The sequence below is a fragment of the Bos grunniens genome, chromosome 1, assembly GCF_055505025.1.
Source record: "Bos grunniens cultivar Pamir isolate PY7600 chromosome 1, Bosgru_T2T1.0, whole genome shotgun sequence".
Taxonomy (NCBI): Eukaryota; Metazoa; Chordata; class Mammalia; order Artiodactyla; family Bovidae; genus Bos; species Bos grunniens.
The window spans coordinates 24079385-24106069 of NC_141165.1; the positions used below are offsets into that span (position 1 = coordinate 24079385).

Below are 26685 nucleotides of genomic sequence, written 5' to 3' on the forward strand. Positions count from 1 at the left end.
GAACAAGTTTTTGGCGGGCCCACTAACCAGAGGAAAGGAGCATGAACACAGTACCAGCATCATGAGAAGAAGACATACCCTGTACTGATGTCAGCTGAATACCAGCTGCAGAAGAATTGTATTCAGATCCAAGTTCCACAGGATTTGGACCAACCGCAGCATATTCAGAGCCACTGGCCAGAATGGTTGTTGTGCTGGTGCTCACTTGTTCAGTCATGTCCAACTCTTCACAACCCCATGGACTATATAGCCCACAGGTTCCTCTGTGTATGCGATTCTCCAGGCAAGAATACTAGAGTGAGTTGCCATGCCCTCCTCCAGGGGACCTTCCTGATCCAGGGATCGAACCCACGTCTCTTGTGTCTCCTGCATTGGCAGGAAGATCCTTTACCAGCGCCACCTGGGAAGCCCCCACCAGGATGGTGAGAGGGCTTAAATCACAACATCAAACACAACAGAAATCACAGACACCGCTACCAGGCACAGTGTTAGGTGCTTCAGGCATGGGATCTCAGTAAATATTTACACCAACAACCGTAAGAAGTGTCTCCATCGCCACTGTACAGATGAAGAGGTTGGGATTCAGAGAGAGAAGGTGTTTATCATCACCAGGCCAGTTTGTGGAGATGGTTGGATTTGAGCTGATGTCCATGTAACTTCAAAGCCTGTGCTTCAGGGACCAGGCCATCAAAGGAACCAAGTCAGAACTAGGGGTGGCAGGGTAGGGAGATGGGAGAAGAGAACCCCTGGAAACAGGACAACTGAGAAGGGACTTAACTATTGCTGCAAAGAGAAGAACTGGGAGTAAGAAGGGAAGTAGCTAGAAGGCAGATTTCAGATTGTGGAGTTCTACTGGGATTTTTCCCACAACAGCATTAGACCCTAAGTCAAGTTAACTGCCATGCTCTTGGTCCCCTTCCAGGAAAAATTTCCCCACTGTAGCCCCTGCTGAGAGAGGCTATTTTGTGAACAGAGATAACCATGGTTTGCTCTTTGTAGCCCCTTTACCACACTGATTGGACCAGAAGTAGACTCCAGATTCAGAGCAGTCGGACCCGACTCTGGGGAAACTCAAGACTAACAGTGCTTTAGTGAAAGTACTACTTGCTGCTGAAACATGCAAACCCTAACTTGTATGATGGCTCAGACCTGATATAGGCTTATCTTACTTGTGTAAAGTCCCAAGTGGAGGTTCCTTATTGGCAAACAGGTCTGTGAGTGGTGATTTAGGGACTCAAGCCTGTTTCCAAATTGTGCTTCCACTACTTTCAACATGCAGCTTCCCAGGTCACCATGCTGATCCATATCAAGCCAGAAGAAATGGAAAGATTGTGGAACATGGTACTTGAGATGTTTTATGCCAGGCCTGGAAACAGCTCACACCACTTCAGTTCACATGCCATTGGCAGGAACTTGGTCACATGGTTGCCCCTAGCTACAAAGGAAGCTGGGAGATGTAGTCTAGGCCTGTGCCCTGGAAGAAGAAGAAATCAGCTGAACCTTTGTCAGCTCTGCTAGGAGGAAAGAGAAGCTAGACACTCAACACAGGTGCAGTTGCAACATTATTTCTAGTCCTCTCACTTGTAATTCTCTCCCTGAGGACCTCAAGAAGGAAACAAGCATTCCTTTTCTAAAACAATAATCCTCCTGAGAGCTATGTACCAAACAGGAAGCCCACATGACCCAGGGCCCCACTAAATAGTGCATCATACTATGGCCATTTCACAAGTTAGTCCCCAAAGCTGTAGACCAATAGCCCCCACCTACAAAATGGTAGCACTTCAGATGTCTCTATTTTGATGCTTTTCTGGAAGCCTCCTAAAGCAACTGGTCTTGGCTCCATGAGCTCTTGTTCATTCTCCTGTTGGCTTCACCCACCATCACCCTACTTGTCACATTGACGTCTGGCAATGCCATTCTGCCATGTCAATGGCACACCACCTACCCCACCTGCACCGACTTGTTCTGGAGTTCCTATACTCCTTGGAGCACCTCTTCCTCTCCTGCTTGCCTCCCAGAGTTTAGTCCCCACTTGTCTCTAAAAACAACCCTCAGAGCCCCCTATACCAGGGCTGTCTAGCTGCACAGTTCAGAAGCACCACCCACAACATAATCTACATAAATGATGCCTCCTGAGTTGTGCCCTGAGCAGCCCTAAGTCAGATACCAGAAGAATCATTGACCCCATGTGCCAACTTCTCCAAAACCTCAGCTCTTCCTACATCAGGGACTCAGAAACATAGTATGTTCTAATTTTTCTGACTAAAGTTTAATATGGAGAAAACTAAGATATAACCATACAAGCACAGAATGGATTAGGTTAGATTCATTTCTTTTTTTTTTTTGTCATTTTATTGGAGTATAGTTGATTTCCAGTGTTGGCTAGTTTCTGGTGTACAACAAAGTGATTCAGTTACATATTTACAAATATTCATTCTTTTCAGATTCTCTTCCCATATAGGTTATCACGCAATACTGAGTATGTTCCCTGTGCTATACAGTAGGTGCTTGTTGGTTATCTATCTTATATATAGTAGTGTGTCTATGTCAATCTCAAGCTCCTAATTTATCCCTCCCCTAGATTGCATTTCAACTGACCTGTCTGTTCTCACCTGGGAAAGTGAAACACTGATCTTAGTCTCAAAACCAATTTCTGTGGGTGTCTGTCCGTCTCTCATCCGCCTTTGACATAGTAATCCAAACCTCTGATAGAAACAGAAAAGTTATAACTGTCACAATAGAGGCATTTGCTGAAAGCACTTACTTTATTTGTGTCTTTATCTATAACCATATATTCAGTCTGCCATCCTGGTCCATAACTATTTGCGAGAAGGGTGTTTCCTTAGGCCCCACCTGACACACTCCTGTTGATGAATGAACAAGCAAAGCCAAGCTTTAAAACCTTAAAAAATATGTGTCCATATTGGACACAATATGTCCAGACCCACCCCTGATGGAAGGAGAGGAAGTATTGTCAGTGCTCTTTCTGCCCAGTGGAGAAAAAGAAGACAAGAAAGATTGTTGTCCACTGAGGATGAACTAGAGTTCAAGTAGCCCACACTGATGGCCTCCTCCAAGCCACGGATGTGCCCAGATCCCCTGCTAGCCAAAGTCTCCTGTGAGCTACCCTAGTGCCCAGCTCCACTCCAGCACCTCCCACACTCTCTCCATTCCCTGATTTCCCTGGTTCTCCTCCCCACCCCAGTCCAGGCAGCCCAAATGTGGTCTCTCACTGCCCAAATTAGCGCTTGGGAGCTGGCATACAGCTCTCAAAAATCTGAGGGCAGGGCGACCTGTGAGTAGTTATGACCACAGGGATCTTGGAGCCTGCCCAGGTGAGGAAATACATCCTTAAGAAGCTTAGCCACCAGGAGCCTATCAGATCCTCATTTAGAAAATGTATCCTGGGCACAAAAAGCAGGCAAAGGACCAGAAGTGGCCAAGAAGCACAAGGGTCTATTCTGGGCTCCAGCTTCATCTATTTGAAATATCAGTTCTGAGATGTCACCCCATTTCTTTTCAGACAGAATGTGTTATCCACTCTACAAGATGCAGCAGGTTAGCAAAGCCAGAAAGAATTGGCCTGTCCATTCCAAGTAGACTCTCTGGGGCCGCCAAGCTAGAGACTGAAAACATTTATCTTTAATTTACTGTTCAGCTTTTATTTAAAGAGAAAGTCCTCAAATGGAAATCGAGAGTGTGCAGGTTGTTTTGAGGGCATCTTTCCTTTCTGTGACACGGTGAGCCTGATCTCCATTTTTTCAAGCTCCAAAGAGAAACTCCGCTTGCCAACACTTGAGTGATTTCACCTCTAGCGTTTCCATGGTGATGCACATCCCCACACAGCCTGGAGGAAAGGTGCAGCTCCCAGCAATGATGAATATGAACGAAGCTCGGCAGCCCCCTGGGGCCTGGAGGAGCTGGGTTGCAGAGAGCCTTGGATCCATGTGGCCTCTGCTTCAAGTAGCCTGAGATGAATCTCTCCTGCATAGGAGAGTGTGTGTGTATTCCTGGAAACCACAACTGGCAGGGGCTCCACACGGCAGGTAAGCAGGTGAGTCAGGACAGGAACCTGGGCAGCAGCTGGGTAAGCAGTAGGCCAGAACAGGAGCCCGGGCAGCAGCTGGGAGCCTGACTCCGGAGCCGAGTCCCCTGCTGTGCTTTGCTCTGCAGTCAGCTCCCTACCTGTGAGTGCTGAGGAGGGAGCCGTTCTGCCTGGGGCTTCAGGAGTGAGTTGATCCAAGAGGGGACCTTGGTGCAGGAAAGACCGGGAGCAACTAGCAGTGGCGACTCCTTCTCAGCTGTCCACAGGCTCCTATGGGTTAGACCTCGGCAATATCACAAACCACCTGAAATGAGACCAACTTTTTCTGGGGAGAAATGCTATCATTTTCTAGGATTCTCCAAAGGGTCCCTGACCACCCAAAATAGATGAAGGACCACTGCCTTAAAGTGACAGTTTTGGTCTGAGGGGTAGCTGGTGAGAGAACGCTGACTATTTGACAGATGCAGTATAGGGTTGTGGCTTCACAAGGGATCAACAGCAACGGAATTGCTCCATGAAGCTCAAACGTTGCCCTGTCTGTCTCTTGGACCTCCGCTTCCTAAACCACTGTGGAAGGGGTGTAGAAGCTGCCACTGAAGGAGGAAGCAGGGTGGAGGAGCATAGCTCCTTTCAGATAAGCAACCAGCCTTTCTCTGCTGTTTTCTCTCAGCATCTACAACCTGGACAGTTCTTCCTCTGGGCTCCCAGATTGCCTAAGACCAGGGCACCCCTCAACCTCCCCCTCTGCTTTGATGAGCTTCCAGGTGCATACCTAATGCCCTGTGCTGTCATGTCAGGACCACTGACTCACCTGAGAGTCACTCACTTGGAAAGCTTTATACCTGAAGCACTTGGCAGAACACGTGACTAGTCTGGATGATGCTCACTGTGAAGATGGACAAATTAAGACCTTGCAGGGTTCATGGAGTCTGGGAAGTCTGGAAAGACAGAGCAGTGACAGCAACATTTCCCCGCAGAGTTGATTCCCAAGTCCAGCTTTCACCGATAGCAGTACAGCAGAGTTCTGCCAAGATCGCAGGAGTGCAGGGTCAGACTGCTTAGCTGTGGGAATCAAAGCATCTTCAAGATGATTCTGTTTGAATTGTGCTCCGCTCACTGCCTGTGTACACATTTACAAGGCCAGTCAGACCCAATGCCGTCATCCAATTAGCACATGCGAGCCTCCAGCTCCCCAGGGCTGAAATGAAACAAGCAGGATGAGATCAAACCCCAGCCCCACTACTTTTAAAATAGCCGTCCAGAGGCACACGAGGAGGCAGAGTGCACTTGCTCCGACAGCTGACAGTGGTGCTGTAGCCCAGCAACCCCAGTAAAGGCAGGCCTGATACTCCCCCATCAGGACGTCATGACTACACCCCTTCTCCAGGCCTGGCAGAGAGCCAGGCCCCAGAGACTCAGAGATGAAAGACAATCTGTCTTTTGAACTAGCTCACAGTCTAGTGGGAGATGCAGCCTGGTAAAAAGGCAATTACACCACAGCGAGATAAGAGCTGTGATAGACTGAAGCACAGGGGACTTGAGAGCACAGAGGAGGGGATGCCTATCTCAGCTAGAGAACTGTCAGGGAAGGCTTCCTGGAGGAGGTGAGGCACTGATTCAGGAATTAGCAGAAGGAGCCCTGTGTTGACCAGGCAAATTGTTCAGTGTGGTCAGAGCAGGGAAGAGACAGATGTTTTATCATAACAATGGAACTAGAGATGTGAATGGCTTCCTGAGTCGCTGATAATCACACTTTATCCTGCATCACCTGGAGAGCTTGTTAAACAGATTGCTAGGCCCCAACCCCAGAGTTTCTGACTCAGGTCTGGGCTGGCGCCTGAGAATTTGCATTTCTAGTAAGTTTCCAGGTGATGTTGATGCTGCTGTCCCAGGGACTCCTCTTCCCCAAACCATTTGGAGATGCTTGGATTGAAGGGTGGAAGGAAAGCTATTAAAAGGGACTGATCAGCAGAATGATACTGATTTGTATTTCAGGATCACTCTGACAGTGCGTTCAAGGATGGATTAAATGTGGCAGGATTAGAGAAAGAAAGACAGTCATGAAGTGGCTGTAGTGACCCAAGACAGAATGAAGGCAGCTCCAGCAAGAATGGAGTCAGTGATCATATGAGACTGGAGACTGGCAGGGCAACAGAGGGCAACAGAAGAATCAAGAACAAAACCAAGGTTTCTGACACAGAGATTTAATCCACAGTTAGGTACCGCTCCCTAAGACAGAAAATACAAGAGGACCGTTTTGGGGGCTACAGATTTGGGGCTGATGAGGGATTTTTTCACGTGCTAAGTTTGAGATGCCTGTAAGACATCCAAGTGGAGACAGCAGCAAAGCAGAGATACAGAGTCTTGGAGACTGGGGAGAGATATGATCTGAGAGAGAGATGCAATTCTTCACTCTTGCGGGGGGCGGGGGCGGGGGACAGAGTGAAAGACATGGAGGAGAATAAGACAGTGACAATGAAAGATGCTCAACATGGGTCATTATCAGAGAAATGCAAATCAAAACCACAATGAGATACCATCTCACACAAGTCAGAATGGCTGCCATCAAAAAGTCTATAAACAATAAATGCTGGAGAGGATATGGAGAAAAGGGAACACTATTACACTGTTGGTGGGAATGCAAACTAGTACAGCCACTGTGGAGGACAGCATGGAGATTCGTTAAAAAACTGGAAATAGAACTTCCATATGACCCAGCAATCCCACTACTGGGCATACACACTGAGGAAACCAGAACTGAAAGAGACACATGTACGCCAAAGTTCATTGCAGCACTTTTTACAACAGCTAGGACATGGAAGCAACCTAGATGTCCATCAGCAGATGAATGGATAAGGAAGTAGTGGTACATATACATAATGGAATATTACTCAGCTATACAAAAGAATGCATTTGAATCAGTTCTAATGAGGTGGATGAAACTGGAGCCTATTATACAGAGTGAAGTAAGTCAGAAAGACAAACAGCAATACAGTATATTAACACATCTATATGGAGTTTAGAAAGATGGTAACGATGACCCTATATACAAGACAACAAAAGAGACACAGATGTAAAGAACAGACTTCTGGTCTATGTAGGAGAAGGCAAGGGAGGGATGATTTGAGAGAATAGCATTGAAACATGTATATTGCCTTATGTAAAATAGATGACCAGTGCAATTTCAATGCATGAATTGGGGCACTCAAAGCTGGTGCTCTGGGACAACCCAGAGGGATAGGGTGGGGAGGGTGGTTCAGGTTGGAAGACACATGTACACTTGTGGCTGATTCACGTAGAAGTATGGCAAAAAACACCACAATATTATAAAGTAATTAGCCTCCAATTAAAGTAAATTAATTAAATTTTTTTAAAGATATGGTACATATATACAGTGGAATATTACTCAGCCATATAAAGGAAAAATATTAGGTCATTTGTAGAGGTGTGGATGGAGCTAGAGTCTGTCATACAGAGCGAAGTAAGTCAGAAACAGAAAAACAAATATTGTATATTAATGCATATGTGTAGAATCTAGAAAAACGGTACAGATGAACCTATTTGTGGGGCAGGAGTAAAGATGCCCATGTAGAGAACAGTTAGGTGGACGTGGCGGAGGGGAATGAATTGGGAGGTTGGGATTGACATACATGCCCTGTCCTGTGTAAAATAGCTAGCTAGTGGGAACCTGCAGTGTAGCACAGGGAGCTCATCTCGCTACTCTGTAGTGACCCAGATGGGTGGGATTTGGGGGTGGGAGTTCAAGGAGTGGATATATGGATACATATGACTGATTCACTTCAATGTACAGCAGAAACTAACACAACATTGTAAGGCAACTATACTCCAATAAAAATAATGATAATAAAATAAAGATCCATGTGCTGGTACAAAGGGAAAAAAATAATAGTGGGTAAATTGAGAAAGGAAGAAGGGCGAGATCAACACCTTTGAAACATCATCATTTAAGAGGCTGTCAAAAAGGAAAGCAATAGAGGAGTGTAAGGAATCTGCGCTTTGGGTCTTCCAGGAGACAGACACTGAGATAGAGTCAGGAGAACAATAGGTTTACTCAGAGCCACACATGGAAAGAAAAGAGGCAGGATTGGGAAGCGCAGTGGTCAGACCAGTGCAGACCTAAGCCATCCAGCTGTGAGTTCTGGGGCAAAGATTCCTGTTAGAGAGTCCCAGTGGTTGGGCTCTTCCAAGCCTTGCTCAGTCATTGACTGGGGCCATCCAAGAAGACCTTGACCCATGGCTGAGGGGAATCCTCAAGAATGTCCTGAGGAAGGCAGGAATGTCCTGAGAAAGGCAGGAAGTCCTTTCTCAAAGGTGGGGTCTGAGGACTGCATCTCCATGACAGTCACAAGAGAAAGAGAGAAAGTGGGAAAGCAACTACCAAGAATTGTCACAAAAGCTGAAGGGAGGAGTTGGGAAGTTAATTAACTTATTTACAAAAGAGAAACAGACTCACAGACTTTGAAAACAAACTTATGGTTATTAAAGGGGAAGGGTGGAGGGAGGGACAAACTTGGAGTTTGGGATTAATCTGTACACACGATCACACATAAACTAGATAAGCAATAGGAATGTACTGTGTAGCAGGGGGAGCTATACTCAGTATTCTGTAATAGCCTATATGGGAAAAGAGTCTGGAAAAGAATGGATATATGCGTATGTATAAATGAATCGTTTTGCTGTACACCTGAAACTAACACAACATTGTAAATCAACTGTACTCCAATATAAAATAATTTTTTTTTTAAAGAAAAAGATTTGCCACAAAAGCCAAAGGACGGGATTTGAAGGAAGGAGTTATGGACAACTTCCAAAGCTTCCTGCAGGAAGGTGTATCAAGTGATTGCACATTAGATTTAACCTCAGAGGGGTGAGATGAGCTTTGTCACCAAGAAGCATCGACAAGTGAAGCATGAAAGCCTGGATGTGGAGATGCTGCGGCATGGGGGGGGAAGGTAGAGATGGAAGGAGTAGATGAGCCCTCCAAAGAGCGTTGAGCAGAAGAGAGGGAGAAAAGGGGGGTGGTATCTGAAGGTACACATGGCAGGGAGGGGACTGCAGCAGGACAAGAGACCAGAAAGGTTTGGGACTTGGATGCAGCTACTCATCCCCCGTCGATGGCTCGCCCCCCCACCACTTAGGTCCACCTCGAGACCTTGGGGGAGGGGGCGGTTGGCTGGTTGGTAAGTGGGGACAAAAGCAGGGGCAACACGGAAACCCAGGAAGGCAGCAGCAAAAAGCCCACTGGCAGAATGGCTCGGACCACTTTCTCTGCCCCTGATCCAAGTTCAGCACTGCTGCCCCTGCCCCCACCTTCGCTCCCTGGAGGTCTCACTGAGCCACACAATCATAAGTCATTGTTCTAATAGCTTTATTAGGAGGGGGAAAAAAAAGCATTAAAACCCAGCTTAATGAAGAGAGGACTCAGAAGGCAGCAGGCAGTCCACTCTCATCTCTCATTTCCTTTGGTCTCTCGGGAGTCCATAAGAAAATGCTTCCATCTTCAAGACCCGGGTGATTAACCTCAGACAGAAGTACCGCGAGCCATAGACACATTGTGGGCTTGTTTTGTTCCTTAAAGATTTTATAATAGGAACAAGCATCTCTCAGTAACATGTCATCGTGGGGCAAACGTGGTCTAGCTGGAGTGAGCGCCTGAAGCCTTCCTCCTCTCAAATCTCTGCCTTGATCAATAAAAGATCACAACGAGGCAGCTTCGAGCTTAATTATTTACTATTTCTGTGCTTTCGTGTAAGAGAAATTTTCTAAAGAAATAAAACTGCCTGCTCAATGCCATATGGAGTCAATATCCTGTGCTCTATGAGGTGTTAATGAATTAATTAATCAACTAATGGCAGTGAAGGTCTTCAGAGACCATGGAGGTTCAGCTCCCAAAGGGAGTACTTTTCACTCATACTGGAGATAATTTTAAATCGTTCTTTATTTCCTAATAATCCTGGATAATTTCTTAGCCAAAAACACATTAGACTGCCTATTTTCAGTGTCGATTATGTTGATAATATCTTTTTTGTTTTTCTTGTCATTTCCACTTTATAAAGCCAACTCCCAATCATCTGTGGAAGGAGAAGAATGTGATTCCACAGAGAATGGAAATACCTTGCTTTAGCCAGTCAGAGGCAACAACTTTCCCTTGGCCAAGGCATTGTACTGTGTCTCTTCCCTGGATTCTCTTTTCCCTTGGGTAGCAGCAACATGGGTCAGAGAAATCCAGGAAACAGAAGGAAAAGACTTAGGGAATCAGGTCCAAAATACTCCACATACTAAATTATGAATTCTCGATATAATATTAATAATAACCAGAGGCAATGAAGGTAGCTTTAAGGTCTTCCTAAGAACAGTAAGGGAGACACAAGAAATTAGTTACAGAGTAATAAGAGAAATGAGAAATTTCTTTTAAGGAAAAAGAGTGGGGAATCCTCCTACATTTTTGGTGGGGATGTAAATTGGTACAACAAATATGAAGAACAATATAGAGGTTCCTTAAAAAAACATATCCCATTGTATATATGTACCACAACTTCTTTATCCATTCATCTCCCAATGGGCATCCAGGTTGCTTCCATGTCCTGGCTATTGTAAATAGTGCTGCAATGAACACTGGGGTGCATGTGTCTTTTTGAATTGTAGTTTTCTCAGAATAGATGCCTAGTAGTGGGATTGCTGGGTCATGTGGTAGTTTTATCCCTAGTTTGTTAAGGAATCTCCATACTATTCTCCATAGTGACCATACCAATTTCCATTCTCACCAACAGTGCAGTAGGGTTCCCTTTTCTCCACATCCTCTCTAGCATTTATTAAATGCACTGCCATGTTTTAAATAGATAGCTAATGCAGTAGGGTTCCCTTTTCTCCACATCCTCTCTAGCATTTATTAAATACACTGCCATGTTTTAAATAGATAGCTCGTGGGAAGGTGCTGTATTACATAGGAAGCCTAGCTTGGTGCTGTATGATGACCTAGAGGAGTGGAATAGTGAGGGAGAGGGAAGCTCAAGAGGTAAAGGATATATATAATTATGACTGATTTGCATTGATCTATAGCAGAGACCACCACAGCATTGTAAAGCAATTATCCTGCAATAAAAGAAAACTTCCAATAGAACTACTGTATGATCCAACAATCTCACTCCTGGACATGTGTCTAAAGGATTCTAAAGGGTTCATGCACCCCAATATTCAATGCAGCATTATTTACAATAGTCAAGACAAGGAAGCAACCTAAATGTCCATCAACAGAAGAATGGCTAAAGAAGATGCAGTACATTTATACAATGGAATACTTCTCAGCCTTAAGAAAGAATGAAATAATGCCATTTGCAGCAACATGGATGGACCTAGAGATTATCTCCCAAGTGAAGTAGGTCAGACAAAGAACACAAATATCATATGATATCACTTAGATGTGAGATCTCATTTTTAAAGAATGTAGAAATGAACTTATTTACAAAACAGAAGCAGACTTATAGATACTGAAAATAAACTTACGGTTACCAAAAGGGAAAAGTTAGGGGGGGAGGGAATAAATCAGGAATTGGGATGAACACATGCACACTCCTACACATAATATAGATAACTAATGGGGGCCTGCTATATAGCACAGGAAACTCTGTCCATTATTCTTTGACAATCCTGATGAGAAAAGAATCTAAAACAAGAATGGATATATGCATATGTATAACTGAACCACTTTGCTGTACACCCGAAACTAACATGACATTGTAAATCAACTACAATAAAATTTTTTTTAAAGTTTTTAAAAGAAAGGGGGTAGGATGGAACTTGTTATCAAGAAAGACTACAAAACTTAACTGGGAGATAAGTTTAATATAAGAAATAAAGTGATAATACATTGGATGAGATGCAGGCCAACTGAGACAGCTTGGTTGATTTTACAGGATTCACAACACTTTCAGACGCATTAGAGAAAGAAGAGATTAATCTGGTGAGAAGAGGGATGACAGGTCTATGGGATGAGGCATGAAGAAGATTATGATGGTCCTCACTGGGTGAGATACCAATGGGGAATATGGGGGCAGAAATCTCACTCTGTTTGTTTCAAAGCCACATTTTATTGAATGCTTTCAGAGTAATGTTCTGGCTCGAGCTGGGATCCGAATGATCCCAGGCCCTTTTCTCAAACTCAGATCAGTGGTTGGGCTGTAAAGAGTCAGTAAAAGTAACAGAAATGTAAGGAGTAGTGTGTGGATTATCTCCAGCTCAGCTACCCATGGGGAGCCAGTGGATGCTCAAGGCCAGAGACGGAGACAGGCTACCTGGCAAATGACAGAATGGGGCTTTCATGCCAGGCTGACCTACCAATCTCTCTCTCTTTTTCTCTTTCCAATTGCAGAATAAAGCAGAAACATTGGAAGGGCAAAGAGGACTTTAGCTGCCAGAGCTGAGAGATGTGATCTTGGCAAGGCCATTAGAAGTTGGAATGCATTTTTTCATAAAAATGTTAATGCAGATGGTGATTGAGACCCATCAGGAGGGCAGGGTGAGTGTGAAAACAATCAACTCTGGGGCCAGAGAGACCACAGGGGTCCTTTTTTTTTAACCACATCCATGCTGTGTACTTGGGCAAGCTACTTAAGCCATCAGAGATTTGGTTCCTTTTGACACAGAGTTGTTGTGAGAATTAGATCATCGAGCTAACATATATAAAGATGGAGTAAAGAGTCAGCCATACAGGAGAGGCATTTTAAATGTACTGGCATGTTTAGTAAATGACGAGACTGCAGCGTACAAAAGCATGTGGGCTTTTGTAGTGTAGACCTGGAACTCAACCACCATTGTTTCCATAAGAAAAAACATTTTGAGTTCAAGCAACCCACTTAAAAAAGTTATATTCCCAAATTAATGTACAAATTGGGCACTGTGTGTTCTTGTTTTTTAGCATCCTGTGCAGATCTAAAATCACTTGATACATTTAAGAACATAAAATGTATTATGTATAAACTTGGTTGCTCATAAAATTATCATGTTTGATATATTTAGAGATGTGAGGACTGGGAAAGAAATTCAGAAATATGTGGGGGATTTGTTTTCCTGTTTATTCTCAGTCTGGACAAAAAAAAAGTTTTAAGAAATAAAAATTATTGAGATCATCTCATCCTTACAGCGACCTGACTACCCTTTCCCAGGCAAGCAGAATCCTGCAGTGTGAGACAACGTGCCCCCATTCAGAGGACCAGATGGGTACACAAGCGAAAATGGACCACCATAAAGTGTTCTGCCAAAGAGCCCAAGACCTTGTCATTCCTCTGATATTTCGTGATGTCTCGCTTCACTCTAGACTAAGGATGGATCTGGCATTTATCAGATTGCTGCTTTGAAAGTGTTCCTTTTGGAGGCATTGAAGAGGTTTCAGTGAAGGTTTGACTTCCCAGGTGTCTCAGTGGTAAAGAATCTGCCTACCTATGTGGGAGACACAGGTTTGATCTCTGGATCAGGAAGACCCCCTGGAGAAGGAAATGGTAACCCACTCCAGTATTCTTGCCTGGGAAATCCCATGGACAAAGAAGCCTACCAGCTATAGTCTGCTAAGTCGCTTCAGTCGTGTCCGACTCTGTGTGACCCCATAGACGGCAGCCTACCAGGCTCCTCCGTCCATGGGATTCTCCAGGCGAGAACACTGGAGTGGGGTGCCATTTCCTTCTCCAATGCATTAAAGTGAAAAGTCAAAGTGAAGTCGCTCCATCATGCCCGAGTCTTAGCGACCCCATGAACTGCAGCCTACCAGGCTCCTCCGTCCATGGGATTTTCCAGGCAAGAGTACTGGAGTGGGGTGCCATTGCCTTCTCTGAGCTACAGTCTATGGGGTCTCAAAGAGTCAGACACAACTTAATGACTGAGCGTGCACACAAAGAAGGTTTAGAGAACTGCTGTCCCATACATGTTCTCAGAGGGGACCACTGTTGTGAGATCTATGTGGACACCTGAGCTTATAAGTGACAACTATCTATTAAGAAATAAATCTTTGTATGCAGTAAGATTGACCTAGAGATTGTAAGTTAGAAAAAAGAAAGACAAATACCATATGATACCACATACATGTGAAATCCAAAATATAACACAAATAAACTTATTTATGAAACAGAAACAAACTCACAGACATAGAGAACAGAGTTGTGGTTGCCAAGAGGTAGGGAGGGATGGATTGGGAGTTTGGGATTAGCAGATGCAAACTATTATATACAGAATGGATAAGCAACAAGTGTATAAGACAGGGAACTATATTCAATACCCTATGATAAACCATAATGGGAAAGAATATAAAACAAATGTATACATATATATGTATAACTGAATCACTTCGCTGTACAGAACAAATTAATACAACACTATAAATCAACTATACTTCAATAAAATAAATTTAAAATAAAATAAAGAAGTCTTCATAAAAGAAGGTAAGTTGAAAGGGGAAAGGAGGGGCAAGGATGCTGGAGGCAAAGGTTGGAATCCTTTCAGCTGCATGTAATAGAAGACACAACTCAAAAACACTTGTGAATAAAGTAAGAGCAAATTAAATAAGGGCACTTACCTCAGATAATAAGCAGTTTAGAATTCGGGCATATTCGGCTTAATTCAGTGGCTCGACTATGTCACTGGGGACCCGGGTTCTTTCTATCTTTTGGCTCAGCCATCCTCAGCTCATTGTTCCTTGTCTTCAGGTTTGAACTCTTACAGTGGCAAGATGGCTGCAGCAGCTCCAAGCATCACATTCGGACACAAAAATATTCAAAGACCTTGAGAGAACATTCTTTTCTTGTGTCTCCTTTTAAAAGTAAGGAAAACATTCCCAGAAGCACCACTCCTCACTTTACTTCTAACTCATTGGCCAGAATTCTGTCATTGGTAAGCAGAATGTAATTAACAAGGTCAATTTATATGAAGAGAGATTTACCTCCTGGGACTGAGATGAGGTCCAGTAGGTGACAGCTGGGTACCTAAACAAAATCGGTTCTGCCATAAGGCAAGGAATGCACTTTCAAGCAGTCCAAGCCAGGGAAGAAAGCCAGAGAAAGATGGTACTCCCTATTGGAGCATGGTTCCTTCTATAAAGTCACTACAGAGGAACAAAACCCTTTCTGAAATGTTCCTTCAGGGCAGAAACCAGGGTGGAAACTAATTCTTCACAAGCCCGTCCATTGGACACTGTCCCAGGTACTGTATGATTTGAGGTACTGTATAACTCAGTCCCTGGGTTCTTCCAGGATCCATCATTTCAAGTCAAAATGTCTGAGAGCTTTTAAGGGCAAGCATACAGTATATTTTGCTCCACAATTGAAAACAAAGATTCAGTAGTTTCAGAGACAGTTCTTATTCAGGCCTGAACTCATTCTTCCTCACATCTTTCAGAGCCATTAAATCCTCAGTGATGAGGCACTGGATGATAACTGCTTTCCCTGGATGCTATCTGACGTCACTGGTAGGAGCAATCCTGCACTTCCAAGCACTCTCTTCATTACTCTGATAGACATCATATTTAAGACTAATTCATTAGGATGATATTTCATATTACATTAGAGAATGCACTATATAATCCGAATGTGAAGGTGAAGAAAATTTCTCCTCCTCTCTCTTACCTGCTACTGCAAAATGAAAGGGCGCCATCGACCTGTAAAAGGCAACGACCTCATTCACTTTAATAACCTCTACCCTTTGCCCGTGGTGTGTGCACTCTAAACCAAGGCAGAAGAATTTATGGGACCACTTGGGTTCTAGTCCACCATCACCTTTAGCAACCTTAATTAATCTCTGAGGTAATCATTCCCATTTCTTAAAAATGGGCCAAGTTAATTGGCATGAAGTTCACTTTAAAATTCTGTGTCCCTTCAGATGCTCTACAAGTTTCTGAAAAGAGCCCCTTAGCATGAAAATGAAGAGCTGAGGTTTCCCAGCTGGTGGAGATTTGCAAAGGACTCTAAAAGGTGATACATACTTAGATTTATTTTCTTTAGTTTTAGGTTAGTACAACTTTAAGAGACTAAGGATTGTTTAGAGTGGGGAAGGGTGCCATGGAGCCAGCCATCAGCACCTCTGCTGGTCAGATAGATGGAAAAGAGTTGTGGTTGACATGGCACAATGCCAAGAGCACCAGAAAATCCTTCCAAATTCTGTCTGCTCTAAAATGCAACAACTGTCTTCCATGTAGAAGAGTCATTTTCCCCAAAAAAGGAGCTAAGGTTCAAACATTGTTCACCAAGAGATATAAAATACTCCAATAATGTAAATTAACACTATGATGTAACAGACCATTGATGGGCTCTTTCAGGCAAATAGGTTTTCATTGTGGAAAGGGGGTATCTAGGAAGGAGAAAGGGCTCTCCAGTTGGTGCTAGTGGTAAAGAACCCACCTGCCTGCCGGGCAGGAGACATAAGAGACACGGGGTCAGGAAGATCCCCCGGAGGAGGGCACGGCAACCCACTCCAGTATTCTTGCCTGGAGACAGAGACAGCACTCTTGCCTATGGACAGAGGAGCCTGGGGGGCTACAATCCATGAGGTTGCAAAGAGTCGGACACAACTGAAGCAACTTAGCACTCATGCACACCCAGGAAGGAGAAAAGGACACAAAAAATAAGAGTTGAGAGGAGATGACAAGTTTTCCTGAATCCACACCCCCACAAACCCCCACGTCAGCCTGACCTGTCCCTAGCAAGACTGAGACAGGTCAAGCAAAACCACTCTATTAAATAAAGCAAGAAGTCAGGGCTAAATCCTGTTTCATATTAAATGGAAACACTTTCTTGTAACACCTAAAGACACGGTGTTCTGGCATGGCCATGCTGCAGTGCTCATCTGTCTTCCCGCTGTTTTGACATGTTGGTCCAGGCTGCTTCTGATCTATCAGAGGCCCACTGCCTTCTTCACACCCTCTGGGCCAGGGATGGAAAATTGGTTTCATCTTATGTCTCAACTCCAACAGCTTGGTAGTGACTCCTTGGAGTGTGTCAAGAATTGAACAAGGTCTGCACTTTTCTTTTTCTTGCAAGATAATAAGGTTGCCTACCACAGTTTTATGGAAGTTGGTAGAAAACATGACACTCCTGGGTCAGAGATGAAGGATCATTTATTACTCATTCAATGATTATAACCAAAGTATTGGCATTTTGCACCAGTTCCCCAAACCTCAATTTCCACAGCATGTTCATGTCAGGTGACCACTGCAGACATAATAGGTTGCATTACAGAAGAGGAACCCTGAACTTAGGGAAACCCAAATCTTTTATAATGAATTTAAGCATGCCTGCTCCTGGCTCTAGAGAGAGACAGTCTCTTCTCTACCTTCCAAGACTGTAAGCAAAATTGTCCTTTGCTTGGAAGGAGACACTGTATATTCCAAGGTTGGTCACCATACAAGCATCCTTGAAAAGACAGTCCAAAACAAACAGTGGTGAGTGTCTTACTCAGGAGACATGCAGAAATACAAGAGACCCATGGAGGATTGTCTCAAAACAATATCCTCATTTATACAATGTCTTATCTTCTGGAGAATCTTCCCACTCTGTTGCCACTTCAGTCAATCAGATGAAATGAAGCTGATTCCAAATCCATTCCATTTGTCTCACACAGCATTTAATTAAGGCCAGTATCCAAAGGACTCCTAGAAACAGGTCCAGCCAGCTGAACAAATCCCATAAACCAGCAGGGTCTACCTTAGAGAACTGAGTGACTTTCTCTGTAAACTTTTGTGTTAACCTTTCAACTCTGGTCAAAATAAAGACCCATGGGGTCTCTTCCTCTTCTTATAAATACAACAATCCTATTAGATCAGGGCCATACCTTTATGCCTCATTTAACTTTTTATTACTTCTTTAAAGGCCCTGTATCAAACTCTCCTGCCCTATTGGTGGGAATCTAAACTGATACTAAAATATTTACTGTTTGGCCCTTTACAGAAAAGGTTTGCTGTTTCCTGTGCCACATCATTACCAGGATAATATCCCTAAAGATCTTGCCCAGTTTCAACAAAAAGGGCTAGGGAGATTTTTCGGGGGTGCTGGGGCTGGTCACAAGACTCTATCTAGATTTCTCTGGCTCAGTTTTTCATTCACCAATGGATCATCCTCATTAGCATTGTAAGCCCAAATCATAGGACAGAAAAAGCCCAAATACTAGTCAATGTCTCAACTATGGTTTCCCATAGCAATTTGTCTTTCTCAGGGAACTCTCCATAGAGGGCAAAAGCTCCCTTAAAGCAGCCAGAATCTACTGAAAAGATAGATAAATAAACTAACACAAACCCTGAGACCTTTAACCCTCGTCTCCAGCGGATCCGTCTGATGCACGGCCAGTAGAAGCTGAGCCCTAGGGTCTCTACTATAGCCATTTTGCCTAATACACGGCAACCCTCCTCTCCCAGCGGCCAGCCAAAGTTTCTGTGATTTCCACCCATACCAGTCATAAACATTCCTCCTTTCTTACTCAGGGTAGATGTGTATCTCTGTAACTATTGTCTGAAATGAATGAAACCTTTCCCCGCTCAAAACAAACCTTAGTACTAGCTGCTAAATAAGGTGGACTTGAGACCGACCACTGGCTTTGGTGACAAAGTCTTGAGGGAGAATTAGCACCATTCGGGCTGCTATCTTTGAATTTATTTCCTGGTACTTAGTCCACACCACTTCCCCAGTTTCTTCTCACTAAGGAAAAATAAAATGGAAGACTATTTACCACCCAGTTGCTCATACAATTTAAACGAGCATCTTTGCTACCAATTTCATGGACTTACTCAGATCCCACTCTAAAACCCACAGGTCTCTCATCTTTCCTCTTCCAGAAAACCATGTTTCTGGAGCATCCCATCCTCATCACCAACACTGTCAAAAAATAAGAGTGTCTAAGATTTTCTCCTACTTATAAGCTAACAAGTTAGCCTGACATGATCTTATAGATGCTGATAAAAGATAAGAGACTCCTGGGTCAGAGATAAAAGCCCATTTATTACTCACATCAATAGCAGCATCCAAAGCAAATCAGCATTTTTACACCAGTTCCTGGATCCCAATTTTTACCAGGTGATTTGAAGAGAGCCAGAGGACACCAGCGCATGCAATGAGATATGTAACAGAAGAACTCTGACCTTTAAAAATCTGAGTCTTCTATCGTTCCTAGCGTATCTTCCTTTTGCTCCTGAGGGAGACGCTGTCTCCATCTTCCAAGGCTGTTTGCTACACAAACAATCTTGAAAAGATAGGTCAGAATAATGGGCAGCAAGTGCCTTGCTCGGAATATGTGCAGGCACAAGACAAAGCCATAGAGAATTGTCTCTCAATAGATGCAAATTGAGAAGGATTTACAGCACCCAGCCTCGATCAGATGACCAATTAATGATTTCCGACACTGACCCTGGAGAAAGTACCTGCAGTGTTTATGCCACATATTGCATATTTGCATTTTAGTTACCAAAAAAGGTATAAATCTAAAAGAACTGTAAGAGAGTTCAGTAGTAATATGAAAAAATAAGTATATATGAAATCATGGGAAACTTGTGAATATTGTAAAGCACTGTAGAAGTTAAAGATTCTTTCATTCAATAAAAATATTAGTTCCTAATATACCAGTAAGAATGAGTTAATTCATTTGAAATTATAGTAAAAAAGATGACATTCAAAATAGCATTGAAAAATGTGAAATATCCAGGGGCAGAGTTAATAAGAAATATGCAGGACTAGATAAAAAGGGCCATAAATTTTCACTAAAGGGCATAAAAATTCGAATTGAATCAGCTGAGAAGCATCCTGTGTGCCAGGTAGAATTTGCTGTAGTAAAAATGTCAATTCTTCCCCAAAATTCATTTATACAGTTAATGGAATTCTTGTCCCAAAGATCTGGGGATTAGAGTTTGCAGAGGGAAAAGGTGATTATCCAGAGAAAACACTTGCTTTTGTCACATGAGTCCTAGATTGATGAGTTGTTCTAATCATCATTAGTTGGTCATCCTAGCTACTATAGTTTGCCAAGTTTGCAAGCAATTTCTTGATCTACAAATCTCCACGACTTAGAGAGGGCATTAATACGATAGATTCCCTCAAGTTTTGCTTCCTCTTCTCACTAAAAGCAAGCTCTATAACTGCAGTCTCTGAATTCTTTGCTAAAAGACCAAAGTGCAAAGTGCAAGTGCAGTCACCCAGTCGTGTCCGATTCTTTGCGACCCCACAGACTGCAGCACGCCAGACCTCTCTGTCCCTCTCCATCTCCCGAAGTTTGCCCAAGTTCGTGCCCATTGCATCAGTGATGCCATCCAGCCATCTCATCCTCAGATGCCCTCTTCTCCTTCTGCCCTCCATCTTTCCCAGGATCAGGGACATTTCTAGTGAGTCAGCTGTTCGCATCAGCTTACCAAAATAATGAAGTTTCAACTTCAGCATCAGTCCTTCCAACGAGTATTCGGGGTTGATTTCCCTTAGGATTGACTAGTTTGATCTCCTTGCTGTCCAAGGGACTCTGTTCCTCTGCTGTCCAAGGAACCAGAGATCAAGTTGCCAACATTCACTGGATCATAGGGAAAGCTAGGGAATTTCAGAAAGAAACCTACCTCTGTTTCATCGACTACACCAAAGTGCAAAGACAAAGCCCTCATTTTTAAAGTCTGCTCTGTTGGACCCTCCCATTGTACCCAGAGTCCCACAGTTGAGACCTCTGCAGCAGACCGTATTATAATGAATAAGAGAGCAGTAGAAATGGAGTTAATTATAGGTCCAGCACCAATGAATCTCTCGCAGAGGTTCAGTGAGGGCCTTTTGGTAGCTTCGCAGCATCCTCTGTTTTGATCTATAGTGCCAAATGAAATGCATCAGTAAAACTGTTCTGATGCCCAGTGCACACCCAGCTCCTCGATAACTCCAGAACTGAGCTGGAAATGATCAAAGGAACATTGGAATCTCGTGGCTCTCCTATCCATAGGGTGTTGTCTTTTCTTCAATATCCTCTAATGCTAACATGGAAACTATCCCCACAATTAATTCCATGTCTGCTTGCATCTCCTATGCCTAACAGCTAATGCTGATCCAGGACCCAAGACAAGAGGAAAAAGCCCTGGAAAATGGTCAGATCATGGGGAATTGACTCTTTCCCCCACTCTACTCATGACAAAGCAGAAGAGAACATCCTCATCTTTTATAATGATCAGGAATGCATTTTCCTGCTCCCTGGTTTCTGTGGGTATTTCCTCAACTCACATTAAGTACAAACTTATCTATCTGTAGGAAGTTCCAACCCCCCTGCCAAAAAAGAATTCCACTTATGTGATATGGTTCCAGCTCTCATCATATTTATGCAGGATGGCTACATAATCTGTGGGGCCCTGTGCAAAATGAAAACACAGGACTGTTGTTCAAAAAATGTTAAGCATTTCAAAACAACCAGAACAGAACATTAAATCAAGTGTGGGCCCTTCTTAGCACGCAGCCTTGTGCAAATGCATAGGTTACACAACCAGGCAGCTGGTCCTGCAGTTATGTTTTAGCATCACCCAGGTTTCATTTCTTCAAGTTGACTCCTGTTTTCTGCAGCTTTTAAGAGGTTAAGCCCGGGCTTGTATCACCGGCAAGGTTGTAAACAAGAGGAACACTGACTCTCCAGATTGCTCCAATGTGAGTTTGAACCTGGGGTGAGTGATGTTGGGTGAGGGATAAGAATCTGTGTCCAATCCAATTATTGTTGAAACAGCAGGTAAGCAATAGTAGGTGGCTGCATTTACGGACCTATTGACCTGGCCCTTTCCAGATTTGCACTTCAGAGACTTGTCACACTGCCATGCAAGTAGGACTTAGAAAGGACAATCAGGCCATCCTGCAGGGCTTTCACTGGTTGGCCATGTGGCAGGAGGGCCCTAGAGGGCATTCTTGCTTCAGAGGAGAGTATCCCAGTTGACAATGAACAGATCCCATACAGCCAACAGACACATTTTGTTTGGCTCACTATATTTCTAAAACTGTAAAATTCTACCTTCAAATCTGGATTTCTATCTTTCATGAATGATCAGAAGAGCTAGAATCCCTGGACCCATATATCTGCCTGGCAACAACCAACTAGAGTTGATGAGTCACTGCCTTTTGAAGAGGCATACGTTCTCCAGGTCCCCACAGTTCCCACCCTTCCCTATAATTCTACGTCAACCTAATTAACATAAGCATCCTACCTGCCTGGCCCTGATCTTGAGTATATGACCTTCGTTCCTCATGGGCTCTTCCAAAACTCTGGGAAGCCACTAAGGACCCAGCCTCTACCGTGAATCAACAGTGGACTAAGTATAATTGTAGAATAATTTACTATAATTTCTATAGCCAACTATCAGTCTTATCGAGTGCCACATGAAGAGGTGTAAAGTACTATGAAGACGATGATGATGACAATGATAATGATGTTAATGGCAGTGGTTGCCACTGTTAAGCTCTTATCAGGCATAGTATAAAGACTGTACTGTATATTATAGTGTTTGCTCCTGATAAATGGTGTGGAACCCTGACATAGATGTCATCTGACTTGAGTGTCACCTACTTTCACTCAACTTCAGCCATCAGATGTGATACTCCCTCCCCACACTGTACTAGGGCTCACCAAATCTGCCACACCAATAGGACACTATGTAATGCACTGCCTTAACAGCCAGGCCATCCGATTTCTGCCCCCTCCCCACCTGTCTGAATTACTGAGTCCCAGCAAACCAGAATCCTGAGTCCACTCAGTGGCTCACTGAGTGACCTCTTCATGATGGAATCTCAGAGTATTCCATCCATTGATTAGGGATCTACCCCTCCAAGCCAACCTATCTCAGGGTGTTGACCACAGTGAGGGTGGGATGGAGTGGGGGCACTACCAAGGAGAGATGAGGACACCATGGGAAGGATTTCTGCAAGAAGCATCCAGGAGCCACATCTGACTGGCATCCTCACCAGCCAAATTCCCAGCTTCCAGACCAGTGGGAGATTCTCCTTCTCCCCTGTGCTGCCTCCTCTCCATCTGTCCCAGGGCTGACCAGCTGTTGCCCAAAAGATATTCTACCAGGTTGCATCCTGAGATGCTGCTCTGTCCCTTTAGGCTTCCTATGTGAGCTCCTTTCTTCAAAACCATAGGGCAACAAAAGTTCAAAGGGGCCCTCCCAGGCACTTAGCCTAGTAGTAAAGAGTACATCTCTATTTGGGGTACTAACCTGAGTTTGAGACCCTCACAGGAGGCTGTGTTTAGGAATACTTCTGCAAGATTCTTGCTCAAACACATACCCATGTTCTTCAAAACATCTGCTCTTTGAAGCTTTACGACTAGATGGACATGCTGAGTTCCTGCACAAAACAAGATTTGCTAGCTTCTGAGGCTACCGAGGCCACATCATGAGAAAGATTCTGTCTTCTTCAGGTGAGAACCTCTCCAGCATGGCTACAACTGAAGTAGGTTCCCAAAGCCCAAAATCTGCTCAACATCTGAGTAGACTCAAGGTCTTACCAGTTCCCACAGAGGGGATCAGACAACAAGAGACTGAATCGTGGAAACTGAAATCACCAGAGAGTGATTGATAGACTAATATCCCTTATTAGTTCCTGGCAGGAGGGTTCTCACTGAGAAAACTCACGCCAGTCATCAGCACTCAGGACGCCAAATTGCAAGTTCTCTGCTGGAAAGCAGAGAACATGAGCCATGGCCACTGTTCTTTCAGAGAATTACTTTCCAGCACTGGTTGCTTGATGGATTGCCCTTCCTCACTGGAGTCTGAAGAATCAGTACAGGGCATCTGAAGTCAGATCACGCTCTCCCCAGGCAGCATTAGAGGAAATCTTTCAAAGTCTTAGTCTCCTGTGTTCCTTTCTCAATATTCCTTATCAGTTTCCTTATCTTTCAAAAGCCACTGCCATTATGTGATCTCATGTTACAATTTCCCAGATTACTGCTTGTTATACATTAGCTACATTTGTGATGGCTGCTTCCCAGAACTTGAGCAAGGAAAGCCATCTACCAATCACCATGACTCATGACTTACTGCTCCAAGCCATCATGTTTTCATTCTTATAGCTTCAGTTTCCCAGAATGGCAGTGCTTAACCTTATTATCCAAAACAGGCAGCTAGAAGGTAATGGAAAGAGACTGGGAACCAGAATTGGAAGACCTGGTAAGACAATTTTCCTTGAAAAAGTTCTGTGTCCACAGTTGTAAATGGACATAAAAATGTCTGGCATGCCTAGCTTATTATCAAATGAAAAAGCTCTTTGTAAAACAAATATGCTAGATAAATGCTGGGGAGGCTCAATGGATTCCAGGTCTAGCACACAGACTCTGGGGCCCTGGTTCATATCACTATCTTTTACTGCTCTCTCAAGCCTTGCCAGCAACAAAGCATGAACTTCACAGCCAGCCCACACCATAGTCGTTAAGAGGGCCAGAGAGAGGCAGGGATGGAAGAGGGGGCATAGAGGACATAGAAAGTAAAACAGCAAGCCCAGGGCTAACACATTCTCCAGTCATGATCTTTTGAGAGATGCAGGTCTCAGCTAGCAACCCAAGACACAAACAGAAACTAAGAGAAGACCATGGGATGTTGGCATCTGGACCCCCCCTACTTATTAACTGTGAGACCTTGGAAAAGCCACCTAACTTCTCTTGATCTCAAAATAAAGTAGAGCTAAAATACCTATCCAGGCTCTTGAGCCAGACATGCTGGAGTGCTAAGTCAAGTGGGCCTTAGGAAGTATTATTATGAACAAAGCTAGCAGAGGTGATGAAATTACAGCTGAACTATTTCAAGTCCTAAAAGATAATGCTGTTAAAGTGCTGCACTGTATATGGCAGCAAATTTGGAAAACTCAGCAGTGGCCACAGGACTGGAAAAGGTCAGTTTTCATTCCAATTCCAAAGAAAGGCAATGCCAAAGAATGTTCAAACTACTATACAATTGTATTAATTTCATATGCTAGCAAGGTCATGCTCAAAATCCTTCCAGCTAGGCTTCAACAGTATGTGAACCAAGAACTTCCAGATGTACAAGCTGGATTTAGAAAAGGCAAAGGAACCAGAAATCAAATTGCCAGCATTCACTGGATCACAGAAAAAACAAGGGAATTCCAAAAAGATTATCTATTCTTGCATCATTGACTTCGCTAAAGCCTTTGACTGTGTGGATCACAATGAACTGTGGAAAATTCTTAAAGAGACGGGAATGCCAGACCACCTTATCTGTCTCCAGAGAAACCTGAGTGCAGGACAAGAAGCAACAGTTAGAACCAGACATGGAACAATGGACTGGTTGAAAACTGGGAAAGGAGTACATCAAGGCTATATACTGTCACCCTGCTTATTTAATTTATATGCAGAGTACATCATGTGAAATACCGGGCTGGATGAACCACAAGCTGGTATTAAGATAGCTGGGAGAAATATCAAAAACTTCAGACATGCAGATGATACCACCCTAATGGCAGAAAGCGAAAAGGAACTAAAGAATCTTTTGATGAAGGTGAAAGAGGAGAGTGAAAAGCTGGTTTAAAACTCAACACTAAAAAAAACTGAGATCATGGTGTCCGGTCCCATGACTTTATGGCAAATAGACAGGGAAAAATTAGAAGCAGTGATAGATTTTATTTTCTTGGGCTCCAAAATCACTGCAGACAGTGACTGCAGCAATGAAATTAAAAACTATGCTTTTTCTAGTACAGATGTGAGAGTTGGACCATAAGGAAGGCTGAGCACTGAAGAATTGATGCTTTCGAATTGTGGTGCTGGAGAACACTCTTGAGAGTCCCTTTGTCAGCAAGGAGACCAAACCAGTCAATCATAAATGCTGTATGTGTTTAGTCACTCAGTCATGTCCAACTCTGACCCCAAGGACTACAGCCTACCAGGCTCCTCTGTCCATGGGGATTCTCCAGGAAAGAATATTAGAGTGGGTTGCCATGCCCTCCTCCAGGGGATCTTTCTAACCCAGGGATTGAACCCAAGGCTCCTGCATTGCAGAGGGAGTCTTCACTATCTAAGCCACCAGGGAAGCCCATGAATACTGGATTGAGTAGCCTATCCCTTCTCCAGGGGAAATTTCAGACCCAGAAATCAAACCAGGGTCTCCGGCATTGCAGGATGATGCTTTACCAGCTGAGCTACCAGGGAATCCTAAAGGTAATCAACCCTGAATATTCATTGGAAGGGCTGATGCTGAAGCTGAAGCTCTAATACTTGGCCACCTCATGCGAAAAGCTGACTTACTGGAAAAGGCCCTGATGCTGGGAAAGATTGAAGGCAGGAGGAGAAGGCGGTGACAGAAGATGAGATAATTGGATGTCATCACCGATTCAATGGACATGAATTTGAGCAAACTCAGGGAGATAGTGAAGGACAGGGAAGCCTGGCATGCTGCAGCCCATGGGGTCACAAAGAGTCAGACACGACTTAGCGACTGAACAGCAATAGTGTGAAGCTCCTGATCGACAGTAGATGCTCAATAGACGGTGGCTTCCTGCCTTACAAGGCAACATTCACAGGCAGCCCTCCCTGTTTTAGTCAGAACTAAAGTCACCATCCCAGGATCACAAAGCCAAGCACTTGAATTCCTACAGGCCTCTTTAACAGACTTCAACATCTATTGTTTATAGCAACAATGAACACTAAAATGG

At 43.8% G+C, this 26685-nt stretch overlaps 1 long non-coding RNA gene across 3 annotated transcripts in view; it reads right to left on the bottom strand.

Moving 5' to 3' along the window:
• Nucleotides 1-25089, bottom strand: part of LOC147379131 (uncharacterized) — a 31385-nt gene extending 6296 nt beyond the window's left edge. The window contains exons 1-3 of one of the 3 annotated variants that reach the window (XR_015146287.1): nucleotides 14628-22348; nucleotides 4857-5243; nucleotides 2451-4349 (exon numbers count right to left, since the gene is read on the bottom strand). This is a non-coding gene — a long non-coding RNA (uncharacterized LOC147379131). Of the gene's footprint in view, nucleotides 1-2315; nucleotides 5244-14627 lie in introns of those variants that run through there. The other 2 variants (XR_015146284.1, XR_015146272.1) reach the window with 2 other exon arrangements.
• Between the last annotated feature and the right edge of the window lie 1596 nt (nucleotides 25090-26685).